Raw genomic sequence first — 6148 nt, forward strand, 5'->3', positions numbered from 1 at the left:
ACCATCCTGGATTAATCCCGAGCTTTTTCCTCTCCCGAGACGTTCCTGTCGCCAGCCGCCTGCACTCCGCATCGGCCAGACTGATTTCAGGTGAGCACTCCCCGGGGAACTTTTCGCACTGGGCAGCCCCAGTGGAATGTTCTCCCCGTCTGCGTGGGTCTGTGCATTTTCACGTCCTTAGGACCGCCCAGGGCAGGGTTCTTTCTGGGCAAACCTGCGCCCACAAAATCTCTCACGTTCTTTGGGTTCAGATAGCCCAAAGCAGAGATTTTTGGGACCGCCCACACTGAAAGACCCTCACTTCCCTTAAAGCCTTGCGCTTTCACGGGCAAAACTGTTACTGATCCCACGTAGACTCCATTCGTAAATCTCTCAGTGACGACTGGAGTTTACGGTTTGGAACCGTTCCGCCGCGTGGTACCACAAATAAGTGACGACTTTTTTCTGGACCTCCGGTTTTTTTTTCTTGCCTGAATCAGTCATGGGGAACGTATTTTCTAACTCCCAAAAGACGCCTTTAAAATGCCTAATTTCCAATTTACGTACTCTAAAAATTAAAGGTACCATAAAAACTAAACAACTAACTTTTTACTGCCAGGAAGTCTGGCCAACCTACCCGCTTATCGGCAAGCCTTGGCCTCGGCAAGGAACATTTGACCCCTGCATTCTCAGGAACTTGTATGATTTTTGTCAAGCTGGCAACAAGTTATTAGAACTCCCTTATGTCCAAGCCTTTCTTATTCTGAGAACACGCCCATCTCTCATTAAGTCTTGTGCTCCAGCTGAGATACTTTTAGCTAAGTCTACTGCGCCGCAAACTTTTCCTACCGTGCCGCAAACTTTTCCGTCCTGCCCTCCATTGTTTTCCCAGCCACCGCCTGCCTACCACCAAACTCATTCCCTGCTGTTACCTCCCGCCGGACCGCGCTCTCCTCCCCCTATGCCTGATTCTCTCAGCAGCTCTAATCCCTCTCCATTGCAGATACCTCCCACTGTATGATCGTCTCCCTCTCCGCCTTCCAGGACCCATAATTCTCCCAGCAGCTCTAATCCCTCTGTGTCGCAGTTATCTCCCGATGTTCCATCCTCTCCCCCGCCTTCTCCTGGGACCCATAACTCTCCCAGTGGCTCTGATCCCTCTGTTAGTGCTTCCTCACAGTCTCCGACTTCTCCTGAGAATTCTGTATCCCCTACAGCATTCTCACCGCCTGCCCACCATACTAGGTCTCGGTTGCTATGTCCTTCCAGCAGGTCGCGTGATTGTTCCAGCTTGCGCGGGGAACAGTCGCCATGTTGCAACCCTCTGCCACATGGCATGGCGCCGCCATGTTCCGGAGGGCCACATGGCGACAGGGTGCCGCCATATTCCCAGGCGCCGCCATGTTTCGGGACACGTGACAGGGCGCCGCCATGTTTCCAGGGCCCTCACTGTCAACAGGCGTCTCCTTGTGGCTCCTCTTGTGAACTACAACAGCCGCCTTGTTGCAGTGCACATGACGCTTCATCGTGCTGCCGACAGCAGTCCTCTAGCTGCAAGGCACACAGTGAGACGCCATCTGCTCGTGTTTCCCAGGGTGACCGGCAGCAGCTCTGTAGCCGCTCTACAGATGATTGCTCACATGCGCCTACCGGAAGGATGGCTGCTCAGTGGCCCTCTGCTCCGGAATCTCCTCAGGCTCTGCTACCGCTTCGGGAGCAAGCTGGCCCCAAGGAGCTTGTTAACATCCATGTGCCTTTTTCCATTTCTGATCTATCTCAGATCACCCTTAAATTAGGTAGCCTCTCTGTTGACCCACAGAATTATATCAGGCAATTTAAATTTATTACTAATTGTTATGATTTACATTTTAAGGACGTTTATAATGACTCTGGGCCTATAGCTGTGCTAGAGCAGGTCAAGCGTACTAACTATAACAAACTTATAAAACAGGTCCAGGAAGCTAATCAAAACCCAGCTGTGTTCCTAAATTGGCTTTCTAATCCTCGAGCCCTGCAAGCAGTTCCAGCTTCGCGCACTGTGTTGGGCCGCCTCCCAGCCCCTCCCCCATGTGCCGTCCCAGTCCCTCCCTCCCGTGTGCGCCATCGTCGCCGCCGCTGCCACCTTACACGTTTCCGGGGGCAGTCTGAGCCTGCCCCTGCGCGCTACATCTCAGCGCTTGCCCCACCCACTGTGCGTGCTCTGCCAGAGCGCCGAGAAACAGCAGCTCAGCAGCTCAGTGGCTCTGCTCAGGCATGCTTTTTTTTACAATTTGGCTCCGCTCAAAAGATGCTTTTTTATTACAATTCTCAAACCATTTAATCAAGGTTATTGGCCACCTGATAATTTTACCAGCCTTGTTTATCAATCAAAGCCTTCACCAATCTCCTGTTTAACAACAAAGGTTATAAATTCCTTTTTGCTGGGAACCACTAGCTGTATTTCAAGACAAGGGTTTTCTCAAAGTTTTATTTTATTTGTCTTGGTTCATACAACTGCAAATAACAACTTTAAAAGTAAATGTGTTCAGAATTTGACAGTATTAGATCAGTTTTGATAGATTTATTCATAAGATTGCTAAACCTTTACTGCAAAATGTTTCCATTAAAGCCTTGTTTGGCAGACTAAAGCTTTGTTAATTTTGTTAATTCTACGTGTCACCCTATAAAAAGCAATGTGCCATCCAGATAAAGCCTGCTCTTTAATCCAAAATGCCAATATTAAATTCCTGCATACTTACTTAATTCCACTGTAGTCCAAATCCCAAACAAAAAGGCAAAACTTGACCTTCAAACCTTAGAGAGATCTTAATATGGTTTTTTTATATTTTTAACACTTGTGACACTTGGAGTTCTGAGACAGGTAAACCTACACAAGGTGGAGCTGCCTGGCCCCTCCATGGACCACGCTCAAATGCAGCAGAAGATACTGGGCAAGAAAATGCCCCATCCTGGCATTCTTTGAGACCTTACTCCAGGGCTACTGGACTGTCCTAGCCACCAGAGAGTGGGTAAGTCATCCTAAGTTCTAGCCCTGACAGGAAATGTTGACACTGCCAGATTCGTCACCGACAGAAAATCGCTGCTGGAGGCTGAGGGGGTTCAGGGCAACAACAGCCCCCTTTAAGGTGTCTGTCTCAGATTCCAAGTCGCACTAAAGTCTCAGGTAAGACATTCTCTATATTTGTGGACATAGAGGCCATATATACAGAGGTCTTCCTGAGTATTCAGGCTGCTATATTAAGTCCTCAATCTCTATGATGGGGTATTGATGGTCAACCTATGCCATTTACAAACAGGGCCTATTTTGTGCAGGTCCCAGTCCTAAATCTCAAAATGCCTTTTATACAGGCTTAGACACACTGAGGCCTCAACAGCTTCCACCTGTTGTCGCTGGTGGACCCTTCCTCAGTGATATAGACCACTCCCTTCCTTTCTTGTTCACCAATTTCTCAGGTAACCCTAGTCAAGACTCACAGATACATTTTTGTCTTCTCACTTTGTTTATACTTTTTCAGGAGACATAAAAACCCTTCTCATACTTGCTAAAGTTCTGTTACAGCAAATCATTCCAAGGACTACAACCAGGTTACAGCGACCCATGCCCAAATCAAAGTTGCTGGACTGCCATCCTGGTTTCACATCACTCAGGCTAAGAGATGCCCTCCCAGCCCTAAATCTGATCATTCTGAGTGGTTACCTCATCTTCTGTCGCCTACCCGTCTCCGTCTCACAAAGGCCTCGCAGCCACAGTTAACAGGCTAAGTCATGTTTTGTTATCCACTTTGGTTCCTAATTTCTTACATTCTATTAATGATCGTTTTTACAGCAGGACTCTTGGCAGTCTTTCCTAAAGACTCCCACATCATGTGTAAGATAATCTTCATAATGTTCTATATGATAACAGTTGCAGTTCTTTCTACCCTCAGCTGTCTGGTTAAACGTGACATCCCTGAAAGCATAAGCCCTTACCTTCCCTATACGGGTACAGCCACTGCCTTCCCTGCTCCCCCTATTCTTTCCAGTTCAACTCCTGGACCGGAGACAAGTTTTATACACCTACCGTCTTAACTTTTATGTTTTCAGATGGGGGAGTAATCACCTCTCATAACTCCACTGCTCCTAACCCCACGTTTAATTTTCAGAATTCTGCCTCACCGTGGAAATGTTTCTACCTCAACATGGTCCTGATAGAATGATATGTCTAAATCAAAGGCACCTTTCCCTTTACCTCACCTGGGTCCTTAAATATGACAGTGCCATGTCTCCTCATAACATTTTGTCTCTTTGTTTTTCCAGTCTGACATACGTGCATTCACCAGTGAAGCTGTCCTGGCCAAAACACCTGGCACCAGCGTCTACCTGGGCATCAACCTTCATCCCGTCGACTCCCCTAGGCTCCAGTACAGCGCCCTTTGCCAGCAGGAAGTAGTTAAAGAGAGAAATCTTCGCCCCTTTTCATAATAATAACCATAAGACGGGATATGAAAGGTTTGGCCCAGACAGGACACTGTAGCCAGGAAAGCCACAACCGGAAGCAGGAAGCCCCATCTTGCCCTGCCCCTAGGAAGTTACCTGTGACGCCATCTTCCCGCCCCTGGGAATTTACATATGGCGCCAAACCTAGGACCAATGGGCTACCTGTGTATCCCTAATGCCCGCCTTAGGTTCCACCCCAAACCGAGGCTATTTACAGGCCCCCACGCCGCGTGTCCGCCGGAGAGATCGCCGGACACCAGTGGTGGGGGTTCTCAGAATAAAGGCCGCTTTTTATTTTATATTTCTCATCTTTTGTTAATATTTTTCATCTTTTGGAAATATCTCTATCAATGGACTCACCATATTTTGTTTCTCCATTTACCTGCTGATGGAAATTGGAAAGATTTACTTTTTAGCTATTATGAATAATGCCACTATGAATAGTCATGAACAAGTTTTTGTGTAGAGTATATGAGCTGTATCCGACATACTGAAAAACTCTTAACATGTTTCTATCAACTGCCTAGTAATTAACTGCAATAATTAATTCCATAATTTTTAAATATATATTTAAGATTTAAAAAATTAACTCAATTTACAACAACATTTTATGGCTGAAAATGTGAGAGGATAATCAATAAAATATTAAGAATAAAATCATACATTAGAATAAAACTCCATTGGGGAAATGGAATACATTCATGTTCAAGAAGGAAATTGACATTTCTGAGTTTGTTCCATTTTTAAAAATTAAATATGCTGATTTTTTCAATCTTTTTATTTCAGGTATACTGTACAGAAGTCCCTCCCTTACCTGCAGGGGATTCTTTCCAAGACATCGGAGAATGCCTGAAAACATAGACAATACCCAACACTATGCATGCTTTTTTTCTATACATATTTATGATAAAGTTTCTCAATCAAGCACTGTAAGAGATTAATAACAATAGCATAATGAAATAGGAAAATTATATCATATACTGCAAAATATACTATTTGGGCTAAAGGTGTAGCTTGGTGGTTAAACACTTGTTTAGCATGCATGAAGCCCTGGGTTCCATCTCCAACATAGCAAAAAGTAAAAAATAAAAATTTTACAACTATTTATTAAAATAAAAATAATCTAACACTTATTGTTATTGTTATCTTTTTAAAAATGTCAAATATGACTGAAATTACATAATTTTGAGTATTTCAATTTATGACAGAAAATTGTTAGGTACAAGTTTACTGTTGTGCAACTGAGCATAGATTTCCAAAACTATTTCAAGCAGTATCTCAGGAAGATATTTCAGTATTATAGCCCTAAGTGTTATTGCTCAAGTTCATGGTTTTATACTGATGAGTCCCCATAGTATATTTATGATGGCATTTCTCTCTTGAATTCCAGATTCGTATACCAACTGCCTTTTGGGGCAGGGTGGAAGGACACTTCTACCTAGATGTCTAAAAGTCATTTGAAATTTAACAAATCTAAAACTGATAGCTTGATTTGCCATGCAGTCCTCTGCCAAATCTGTATACTTCCCAGTGGCACTTTGGTCACCTAATTATTCAGACTCCAAATGGTAAACTTATCCTGGACTCTAATTCCTCTCCCATTCCACAGCCAACCTATGTAATCTACAAATCGTGTGAGCCATGCCTTAAAAATATATCCTTGTTATGGTTTCTGGATGTTTCTGGATGCCCC

Source organism: Cavia porcellus, unplaced genomic scaffold (genome assembly GCF_034190915.1).
Source record: "Cavia porcellus strain 051 isolate PalLab524CR breed Dunkin Hartley unplaced genomic scaffold, mCavPor4.1 scaffold_29, whole genome shotgun sequence".
In the NCBI taxonomy this organism is placed as follows: Eukaryota; Metazoa; Chordata; class Mammalia; order Rodentia; family Caviidae; genus Cavia; species Cavia porcellus.